The sequence below is a fragment of the Marmota monax genome, unplaced genomic scaffold (assembly GCF_021218885.2).
Source record: "Marmota monax isolate L192 unplaced genomic scaffold, Marmota_monax_Labrador192_F-V1.1 WCK01_AAM20220418_F8-fsc00097, whole genome shotgun sequence".
NCBI classification, from domain to species: Eukaryota; Metazoa; Chordata; class Mammalia; order Rodentia; family Sciuridae; genus Marmota; species Marmota monax.
This window is the reverse complement of record NW_026694162.1, coordinates 6,986,203-6,998,659: the sequence shown is the minus strand read 5'-3', so window position 1 is coordinate 6,998,659 and position 12,457 is coordinate 6,986,203.

Sequence of the window (12,457 nt, the reverse complement as noted above, 5' to 3'; positions counted from 1 at the left end):
CCCCACGCCCTGCACTGGCAAAGATGGTAATGAACATCAGGAATGCTGTGTATTCAACATTCAAGTCCCATAAAATATGCAAGATTAATTTGCTGAACTTCATTCAGGCTTCCAGCAGCACTGTCACCTGGGACCAGAGAAGCAGCAAATTCACTCTGAAACTCTACTAGCTTCAAAACATCAAGAGTGGCCTCCTTTGTGTCACTGACTGCTGCAGTGTGTCTCAGCCTTTGCAGATACTTTCTGGAAAAAACAAAGAGGCTACCAAGATTCTGTTTGGCCACAGAGGCACCCCAGTGATCCTCCTGGTTCCCTCCTTCCTTCCTTCCTTGTCACCTCAGTAGCCTTCATTTTTTCCTTCAGGTCCCTGGAGTTTTAGATTCAGAAAAAGAGAAAATCCTGAATTTGGCCAACAGGATAAGTCAAGGAAGAAGAAAAGCTTATGGCAGAGTGTGAGGATTAGGGTTAGGAAGTGGAGTCTAGTTCTGGACCAGTTGCTGTCCTCCTTTGTGTCTTGTTTCCGTCCCCATTTTGAAAGAGAACTTTGTAGTTCTTTTATGCTTGAAGTTTCCAAGGAAGGCTCAGTGGATACTTTTGGGCTCTAAGTCTCTCTGTTCAGTCTTCTCTGTTTGACTTTCCTTCAACAATTTTCTATATGCCAAAAAATTGATGCTTCTCTCCCCTTTTTCAATTCTTTATTCTTGTTGGCTTTGCATACAATATCTCTTTTATTCCTTAACTGTTATTTTTAAAATGTTTTGAAAAAAGGTAGACATCTATGTACTTTTAAAATTCACTATAATTGTTTTGAAGTCTCTTCATCTTTTAAATAAGGTGATACTGACTTATACATTGTTGGTGGGATTGCAAATTAGTACAACCACTCTGGAAAGCAGTATGAAGAATTCTTGGAAAACTCGTAATGGAACCACTATTATGACCCAGCTAGCCTACTCCTGAGTATTTGTCCAAAAGACCTAAAATCAGCATACTGTATGGATACAGCCACATCACATCACTATTTATACTAGCACAACTCACAATAGCCAAATTATGGAACCAGCCCAGGTGCCTGTCAATATATGAATGGATTAAGAAAATATATGGCATATATATACACAATGGAATTTTACTCAGCCATAAAGAAGAATGGAATTATGGCATTTGCCAGTAAGTGGGCGGAACTGAAGAACATTATGCTAAATGTAATAAACCAGACTCAGAAAGTCAAGGATTGAATGTTCTCTCTTATGTGTGGAAGCTAGAGCAAAGTAAGAGGAAAAAGGGGGGTAGGGCCGGCTATCATAAAGGTGTAGGAAAGATCAGAGGGTGGAAGGAGATTGAGGGGAATGGAGGAGAATGGAAAAGGGAAGAACATGTAGAGTGAATTTGACAAAATTATGCTAGGTCCACGTATAAATGTACCACAGTGGATTCTTCCTTAATGTATATCTGTAAAGCACCAATTAAAAATACATAAATAAGTGGAAGGTATACAATCAGAACAGAAGAAGGGGGATAGGAGAAGGAGGAAGGTAGGAAAAAGTGAGGTACTGGGGACTGAATTCCATGTATGTATGATTCTGTCAAAATGAACCCAGCTATTATGTACAACTATTATGCACCAATAAAAGCAAAACCAACAAATAAATTAATTAATAAGGTGGTACTGTTATAATCTAATTATTAGGTTGGAAAACAAGCCCAGATAGAGGTTAAGAGAATTACCCCAAGCTATTGAGCTAGCGAGGGATTTGAACTCAAAACTGCCTTTTAATAAAACCTATGTTCTTAGCTACCAAGCTGTATTGGTGTCCTGGGCTTATTTGTCTGCATTCTAAATTTATGGCTCCTATGTGTCTACCTCTTCATCTGAGTCAGTTCTTGGTGTACTGACAGTACCTGGGTTGTGAGCTGCAAAACTTTAGAAAATTATGGATCATGGCAAAGAGATCAAAGGATACTCAGCTCTGACAGGGACTTTTTATTCTTAAGGGACTTTTTGCTAGCCTTTCCCCTGTGCCTCATTATGAACATGATGAACACTATATGTGATGTGTTTTGTCATAATTTTAACTTCTACATATAAAATATTTGCTCAACTGTCTCTGAGCTGTGCTAGCTGGAATCCCAGCAAGGAAAACAATGTAGGATTTTCTTTCAAGCACACTCTTCTTTATCACTCTTTCTTTCTTATTTTTTAAAATATTTTCTTAGTTGTAGTTGGATACAATACCTTAATTTTATTTATTTATTTTTATGTGGTGCTGAGGATCAAACCCATTGCCTCGCACGTGCTAGGTGAGCACTCTACCACGGAACCACAGCCCCAGCCCTTTATCACTCTTTCTTAAATTGAAATTTATACTGAGCTAATTATAGATTTACATGAAGTTATAAGAAATAATATAGAGAATCCCATATATTATTTACTCAGTTTCTCCCAGTGGTAACATCTTGCACTTTACCTATTTCTAAAACTATCTAAATATTACTTTAATGTATTTTAATTGTCACAGAGTCAAAAACACTAAAGTACAAAGAAGAAACATGAGGGTCCATCTTTCCCCTCCTGGCTGTCCTCCTGGGCTCTTTCTCCTCCCTCCCGGGTCCCACTGTAGTGTTCTGTGCCTTCTTCTCTCATGCTTCCTTATTATCTTGTTAAAATGGTCTGGATGATCCAGGGGCAAAATCAAATTTCTGGTTGACATTCTAGCAACTCTTGACTCAGCTCTTCCTCTGATAGTCTGCCATCCTCTCCATTCCTTGTTTCCATCTTTCTCTGCCCAGTTAGGAAAAAAGTATTTATTCTTTAATATAATATAATAGCTTTTCTAGACTTTGTAGTATTGTTAGTAGTGCCAGTCCTACTGAAGACACTGATTTTGTTTGTATTATTCAACATGCACTGCCAGGCACTGATCTAAGCACTTTATAAATGTCAATACATTGAATCCTATAGCAGCTCTATGGAGGCAGATACTACCATTACTTTCATTTTACAAATATATATATATATATATATATATATATATATATATATATATACACACACACACATATATATATATATATATATATTACAGAGGGATTGGGTGACTTGCCCAAGATCATGCATTTAGTAAACAATGGAGATGGTATAAACCTACTGGTTTGGTTCGGACTGTGCTCTTTACCATGTATGAGTCACTTAGCAGTGATTTGTGGATAGTTGTATAGTTTACCTTCTTTCCTAATATTTACACAATTCCCTTACTTTGGCTTCTATTTTGCAGGTTATCAATGTGCCTGATAAGTGACACTTCAAAACATGCCCTCTCTACTCTCCTTTGTCTCTGCACCTTATCTCAGGGCCCCCTCCCCATCGCTGTTTCCTGTGCTCATTTATGTAGGTCTGGAGCCCTCTCCGTCGCCTCCTCTAATTCACTCTTAGGCCCACTACAGTCAGAGTTTGTCTCAGCCTCTGAAGTGAAACTGCGCTGGCATGATCCAGACAGTCATTTCCTTTTATCTCTCCATGTATTGATGTGATTAATTAATACATTTCCCAATATGGAACCATTCTGGCACTAGCATTAGTTTCCATTCTGGATTCCATTGGCTAATATTTTATTTATGACTTTGGTTAGTATCAGAAAGTTGAACTATTTCCTTTAAACTCAGGAGAACATAAGAAGTTCTTTCCAGTCCATTTAATTTCCTTGATAATTTATAGGGGTCAGTTTCCTTGTGCAAAGAGTTTTACTCTCTGTGTTGTTCATGCCTCTCTCCAGGAGATGTCTTTAATTTACCAGTGAAAAAAAGAAATAAATGTACTTTCTAATTATCACTGAAATAGTCACAGAAGGCAACATCTTCACACTGGGGCATGAATTAGGAAAGCTAGAATAATTTGATTGATGAAGCTATTTTTTGAGTCCCCAGAAAATGCAAATTGGTAGGAAAAACATTATCTTCTGAGAGAAGCCAAAGAGTAATAATAATGATAGAGGCATAAAGTAAAACGCAGAAAGCAGTTATAATATCTGAAGAACTTACACGATGCTATTCATTGGGTCAACCACATTACATGTGTCCTTTATGAGGATGCAAAGTCTAGATGGGAGGAACTCCGCATTGTTGGAGTTGCCTTCATGAGTCTATGAGCTGGGAATTGCTATCATCCCCGTTTTACAGATGAGAAAATTGAAGCACAGGGAGATGAAGCAACCTGCTCAGGCTCCCCTCAGAACGATTCTGGGGTTGGTAGTTGGTTGAGTTCTGGTAAAGATTAAATTCAGCATTGAAAAGTACCAACACGATGGCCTGGCCCTTTCCAGTTAGTACTCCTTAGATCCCACTCCTCCAGCCAGGCAGAGTGGTTTGCAGTTTGCAACATGAACCATTCACATCCATTTTTTTGCACATTGTTTTCTCTTGGAAAAGTTCTGAGCTCTGCTCACCTGGTCATCCTTCCACTTGTTCTTGGAAGTTTATTCAAGCATTACTTTGTCCTTTCACTACCCCTCTCTGTCCTCCCCAGGCCTGGAGTGGGTGCTCTTCCTCCCCACCCACCCTGTGCTAGGTGTCCGCTGTTCCTCAGCACATGAGAGGTCCTCCAGGTCCTTGTACGTCTCCTGAACCAGGCAGGACACTTGTGTGTTCCCTGTTGGGGATAGAGGCCTCTCAGGCCTCTCAGGCCTCTCAGATGGGTTTGCTGGATGGATAAAGGCTAAGAGTTGCCTTCTGGTCCCTACCAGCTGAGCCCGGCCTGGTGGCTACCAGTGGTCACTGAGCACCACCTTCAACCATGTTGGGATTTTAGATTCACAGGCCTACAGCCTCTGCCCCTTTGACCATTTTCTGACACCCAACCACCCATTATTTCAAAAGACATCACACATTTCTTCTGTATTAGTCAATTTCCATTACCATACAAAATTACTGAGGCTGGGTACTTAATAAAGGAAAAAAAGTAGATTTAGCTCATGGTATGGGGGATTCAAGGGCATGGTGCTAGCATGAGCATGGTTCTGATGAGGAGTTCATGGTGAGTGTCATCTCAATGGTGAGAGACCATGCAAGAGGGAGAGGTTATAGGGTGATAGGAGGCCAGAAAGTGGGGAGAAGCCAGTCTTGCTCTTTTATAATAACCTGCTCACAAGAACTAACTAGGGCCTCACAAGAATTACATCAGTTCCTTCTAAGAGCAGGTCTGCAATGACCTAAATACTTAGCATTGATATTTCTACATGGGGGACCAATCTTCCAACACATGAACCCTCGGGAGTCAAATCATATCCAAACCATAGCATCTCCCAAAGAAAACTCCACTGAGCTGACTTAAAGGATTAATAAGCCATATGACTCATTGAACAGGAGGCTGGAAACAGCTATAAGAGAATCAGGCTGACATCAAATCCACCCAAATTTGGGGGACCACAGTCATAGGAATTGATATGAACAGTCTGTGAAAATCCCTTCTTAAGTTTTATGACTAGTTCTCAAAGAGAATCATATCTAAATTCATCTCTTTTTTCTTGTTGTGATAAATACTGTGGCCATTCAGCTTGATCAGAATAATCCAGCCCATCTGTATTTCCAGAGGACACGTGGCTGATGGACACGCAGATTTTCTTTTCTTTTAGAAACACAAATTTCTAAACACAAATTTCTGGGGGGAAATAAATGGAAAAATTTCAGAAAAATAATCCTGCTACTAGCTGAAAAGATACAAAATTTCTAAGATGATTATTATTTAGTCAGTAGCTGGAAGAGAAAAAGTAAAACATTAAAATAAAGCATTATTTATATATTGAAGTAGGATAGAGATTGTGGTTCTCTTGTTTGGTATAGAAGTCCCTGTAGGGTTTTGCTATTAATCTGCTGTAAAATTCCAAAGTTTTTCCTAAAAGTGAACCACCAGATCAGGATGACACAGATGTGGCAGCTGTCACACAGCAGATCACTGTTTTCTGAAAGCAAGAGTGTTCATGTGAGAGAATAACACTGGCTGACTAGCCAGCCCCTCTCTGTAGCCAGGATCATGTCCACTGGGGTCCCATCCATTTTTTTGGGGTGAGGGAGGTACTAGGAATTGAACCTGGCATGCCATACTGTTGAATTATATCCCCATGATTTTTTTGTTTTCTTTTTATTTTGAGACAGGGACATGTTAAGCTGCTTAGAGCATTTCTAAATTGTTGAGGCTGGCCTCGAGCTTGTGATCTCCTGCCTCAGCTTCCTGAGTTACTGAGATTACAGGTATAGGCCATAGCATCTGGCCCATACAAATTTTTATCACTACCCTCTGACCAGGCATGTAGTCAGAGCTCAACAGCATGTACTGAAAGAATGAATGAGTCAATAAGTGGGTAAATGCATTCACATCTCCAAGACTTCACACCATGACTAATCCCTCTATTTTGTATACATGATGCTTCCAGAATCCCACCCATTCTTTCAGCCCAGCTATAGTGCCATTCTCTCCACAACACGCAAGGATTGTGAGAGCACTGAGGAGGGAACACCTATCCATGGGGTGAAGAGGCTCAGGCTGGGGGAGAGGCATATCCACACTCTTGTTGGCCTTCTCCCAGGATCTGGGAAGTCAGAATCTTAGGCAGGGGCAATGATTAATCTGTACAGAGTCCTAGGAGCAAAAGGGTCTCTCTCCTCCCACATGCAATATACCAGTGCATGTCTCTGAGCTGAGAATCTCTCTGCCCTGGTGTGAAGAGCATCTATCAAACTCTGCCTCACATACCTCCAGGTCCAAGCCAGACTCACATTTCACAAGATCATGGAAAAAGCTGGGCTACCTTTAGAGAGCTCTAATGGGAATATGTGAACTCCTTCTACTATCACCTTATAATTCCCCAGGGCCCCTTCCTCTCGTGGCTACAGAAAGAGTACAGGGCCAGACACACCACAGGGTTCAACAATTATTTCTTTAAATTTGGAGATTGAGTCATTATGTCACTCTCCATCTAAAATGACCCTGGACTGTTTCTTCATCCTCAGAACTGCTGGTAGAGGAATGATCTGGATCACTTCTGTTCCTCCTAAATATTCAGAGGGTGAATGCCCTGTCTGCTGCTCCTCTTTTCACCTGAGTAGTTAAACACGCCATGACAGGAGGGGAAACCTCCTGTCCACGCTGCCACCAGACACTAAATAGAGTGTTGCAGTTCTGCCAGCCAGATCTCATTAGGATAAAGAGAATTAGCCTGTTCCCGAGGATGGGGGAGAAAAACGAATGGCAAGATTAGGTGTAAACTCCAGATTCTTGGATGACTACAATGTGCACAGGAATTTCAATCAACTGTGAAGAAGGACCAAGGGGCATGGTTACAAATAAGAGTTTCACATCCAATACAGTGTGGAAAAGAAAGGAGTACCCCAAATGTGGGGTGATCACTATTTGAAAATTTCTGCCAGTTCTGCTGAGGGTAAAGGGGAATTTGAATGAGCTGATGCTCAGAGGCCTCTATTCCTTCCTTTCTGATCACGAGGAGGCTCTGGGGTGCTACATAATGGCTCCATAATGGAATATGCTAAATTATTTTTTAGTAGCTGAAGAGGTTGAGATGTTAGGACCAATCCCATTTTGAGAGATAACGAGCTTATGACTTGCTTCAGGACTCCAGGCAGGTGCTGAGCTCTGCCTGGTCTCCATGTACCACCTCCTTGGGGACCCACTGCTGCAGGTTGTCTATTGCCTTGGTTATGTCTTAGTCTCCTATGGCTTCCAATTTCTCTCCCTGCTCCTTCTCTAGTCTGTGTCCCGTGGTTCATCTCATGCTTCTGTCACAGTGCCACAGTGAGCTTTCTGAGATCAAACCCTGACCACACAGTCCCACACGTGCAGGGCCTGGCTCTGCTCGTCCTTGTCCACTTGAGCTTCCATCTCTCTCTCAGCCTTCATACACATTGAACTTCTCTTTCCAAACAAGATAAGTCATTTTCTGCTCTTTGCCTATAATTTTCTTCCTTACTACCACTTATTTTTCCTTCCTTTGGCATATCCGATTTTGTTTTCCTTCAAAAGTCTGAGAGTCACCTCCCCTTTAAGACTCTCCTTTGGCCAGTAAGTTGCCCCACTGTGTTCCCCTACCCTAGACAAATCCTATCAGAACGTACTCCTCATTGCATTTGATTATTTGCTCACCTCACTACCCAATGGTGTCACTGGGGACAGGGATTGCATTTGATTTCCCACCCCAGGCTCCTCAGGCTTTAACAGAAATAGAGGTCTGCTGTCTCCAGACATTCCCTCCACCTGATACTGAACTACTGCTACCCCTCTGAATTCCATGGGAATCTTTCAAATGTCTGTTTATCTATGTATTAGGCACAATTTATATACAATAGCATGTATGTATTGTATATACATACACACACGTATGTACAGGAGTTTTGAAAAATGTAAGTATATGTGTTTTGAAAAATGCATACACCCATGTAATAATAACCTTAATTAAGATATAGAACACTTGGATAATTCCTGGGGAAAATTTCTACAGGTCCTTTTGCAGTCAACACACCTTTCCTATTATCAGACAAATGCTGATCTGTTAATCTATTGCCAAGAGTTAATTTCACCAGTTCATGTAAATGAAATTGCTCAGTATGTGCTCTTTAGTCTGTCTTCTTACACTCAGCATGTTTGTGAGTTCATCTGTGCTGTGTGTATAGTTTTTTATTAATGAATAGTATTCAATTGCATAAATATACTGCATACCAATCATTTATTGATGGACATTTGGGTTGTTTACAGTTTGGGACTATTATTAATAAAGTTGTTACGAACACCACTGTCCTTTTTTTTTTTTTTGTGAACTTATGATTTTGTTATTTCTTAGGCAAAATACCTGGGAGAAGAATTTTTGGATCATAGATTAGTGTGTGTTCCACTTTCTAAGAAGCAACTTTGAATTGTTCCCTAAAGTGATTATTTCATTTTACGTGTCTACCAGCAATATATGGGAGTTCTAGCTGCTCTACAGCTTTGCTTAATAACCTCATATTCTCAGTCTTCTTAACCGTAGTCATTTTAGTGGGTATGTGGTTCTATCTCATCATGATTGTAGTTTGCTCTTCTGCAAGTTGTTGAAAATTTTTTCATGTATTTATTTTCCTTTTGTGCATCATCTTTTTGATGTGCCTCTTTCAAATAATTTACCCATATTTTATTGGATTGTTTTCTTATTTATGTTCTGTGTCCTGTATAAAATATTTCTGACTAACTCAAATTCATGGCATTTTATCCTTTGTTTTCTTCCAGAAGTTTTGTAGTCCTCGCTCTTAAGTTTAGGTCTACGATTCATTTTGACCTAGTTTTTATGTATGGCATAAGGTAAAAATTAAAGTTCATTTTTCCATGTGCACATCTAAATGTAGCACCATTTTACAAAAGACTCTCCTTTCTCTATTGAATTACCTTGGCACTTGCATAAAAAAAGCAATTTATCATATATGTAGGCCATTTCTGGAGTTTCTTCTCAGCTCCAGTGATCTGTGAGTACACCAATATTACATTCTTATGATTATTATGGTTTGATAATGTCTTGAAAAAGAAAATTAAAGGACTTGTACTATCATATTTCATTCTTTAAGTTTACAAATAAATTTTAAACAAATCAGATAGACATTTTCTATTTTTACAAAATCCTGCTAAGATTTTGATTGAGATTATGTTGATTCTATAGATCAATTCTCGTCAGAAAGGAGCGTTAATTTTTAGAATAGAGATCTTGTACTTCTTTTGTTGAACTCCTTCCTAAGAATTCTGTGGGTTTGATGCTTTGACAAATCATGTTGTGTTTTTAAAAATGCATATTTTTATTCCAGTATAGATTTACAGAAATATCAAAAAGACTCTGTAGAGTTCTCATGCACCTCCCATTTGGCTTCCTCCATTATTAACAATTTACATTAGTGTGTTATATTTGTTGGAATGAAAACAACTTTGATATCTTACTATCATTATTTCATCTTTAACAAAAACCACCAAGGACACATAGAATTTTATTTCTCTTTCATATAAATTTTTGAAGTATAACCTCTAGATTATTTTTTCTACTTTTTGTGAAGTATTTTTAAAATCACTTATTATTCTACATTTACACTAATGGAAATTAAACTATTCTTCTAATAAAGTGTCTTGGAAAATTCTTTAGTAAATATTTTGTGAATGAACAGCATAATAGGGATGATTAACACAATTTAAGTGTCATTACATTTATAGACATAATCATGGACTAGTTTCTATAATTAATGAGAACATATACATAATTGAATCTCAAAGTGGTGGTCAAACCCATTGCACAATGAAATGTGCAACCATATTTCTTTATAAAACTTTTTTCTTCACCCTATTTCTCAATTACTCTAAATTCACGAATTGGATTTTTCTGTAAGATTTGTTTCATCTTCTTTCTTTATTTATTCAATTATTTATTTATATAGTATGAACATTTCATTCTCTGAGTTCACTATGCATTTTGTTAGTGAATAAGATTGTTCTGATTTTGACCATTTTGAGCTTTTTCATGTTGACTTTTATGTTTTATCAATATGCCTCATTTTTAAAAAAAGCATTTCTTGAATTTCTGGCATCCCAAGAAGTTTCACTTTTATCTTTTATGTTACCTACCCCGGTCCTTGGGAAGTAGTCATTTCTCCAAGGAGTCCTGGCTCCTTTTTATTGGACAATGATCTGAGGATTTTGTATACTTAGGGCTACTAGGGTATGATTGCTCTTAGGACATCTCAGTGGACAGTGCTAAGAAATACATGTATGTATACTGAATGGTACATATACATGTCTATATTAATTTCTAAATCTATATGTGCACGTCTTTATTTATGACTTTTGTGCTTTAATTTCCCCCATGCAAGATTTCAATAGAAGTGACAGCAAATTCTTTTAGCAATTTTGTGCTACAGTTCTATTTAAATATTTGCTCCATTTGAAAGTTATTTTGGTGTGAAGGGTAAGTTACCTATCCAGTGCCATTCCCTACCCCATAGGTATCCACTTGTACTTATTATCACTTTCTTTAATAATGTTTTATAAGAATGACCTTTGTGGTCACCTATAAGAGAGGGTCTATTTAAATGTGAATTGATTCTATCATTTCCCTTGGAAAGATCATTGGAAGCATGAGTCTGCCTTTGTAAATATTCTGAAATATTTCCAGTACTTTTTTCAAAAGTTAATATTTAAAATATTATTTTATTCTTTCTTTATGTGTCCGATTTCTTGTCTCCTCTCAGACTTTGCCTGATCAGTCATCTTTATCTTTATTTTCCCTTTCCCTATCAGAATTCAACCATGATCAAATCTTTCTCATCTTAAGGACCTTTCTCCTGATTTCAGGTTTCTTTCTGGTGCTGAACTTTCTTTCCCATCACAACCAATCCTCTCCAATGACGCATCTATATTGATGCTTCTATTTCATATGACTCCTTTTTTTTTCACATCTTAATTCTGTATCCAGGATTCATCAGCATTATTCTATGGAACCCACCTCAGCTGCTTTTCCTCCCATGTAACTTGATCTGTTAGTGGTATTTCTCTTCAAAATACTCTGATTTCAAAAACACCTAAGACCTACCCTTAATGTCAGTATTCCTCAGACTTCCTTCCTTGTTTTCTCTTCTCATTCCTCATGTTTTCCCCAGAGGACCCAAAGGTACATTATCATTAACTAAAGACCACATTTTATGCAGATTTCCTTAGCTTACCTAATGTTCTTTTTCTGTCCCAGACCAATCCTGGACACCATGTTACATTTAGTTATCATGTTTCTTTAGCCCCTTTTGACTATAACAATTTCTCAGACTTACTTTTTTTAAAAATAATTTTGAATGTCTTTGACAGTTTTGATGATGGTGCATATACATGTCTTCCTTCAACTGTGATTTCTGATCATTTTCTCTTGAGTAGGTCTATCCAAAATATGGATATTTAATCTTTTATTTATGTGTCCAATTTTGACTGGGATTATGTATTTTCAGAAGGAAGACCACAGAGGTTAATTGCAATATTTATCACATCTTAACAAGTGTACATAAAATTAACATAGTTTATCACAGTTGACATTGACCTTGAGCACTGGGCCATGGTAGTTTTTGTCAGGTTTCTTTGCTGTGAAGTTACTCCCTCCTCATTTCCATACCACACTCTTTGAAATGAAGTCACTATGTGCAGCCCACACTTAAGGAATAGAGATTTATGTGCTGAATATGACTGTTGCTACTGGAGATTGATGTTTCTAGGTCCTCTCAGCAGTCACAGCAAGGAAATGTATGTGCATATACTAACCTGTGTATATACTTCTATCCATAAATATTTCTATGTGTAGCCATCTTTAACTATATTAAACTAACCATGAGTTCATACTGATATCTTCAACTCCAATTCATTACCACATGGAACATTTATCTGCTACCCCTTACTAATCAGTAACCT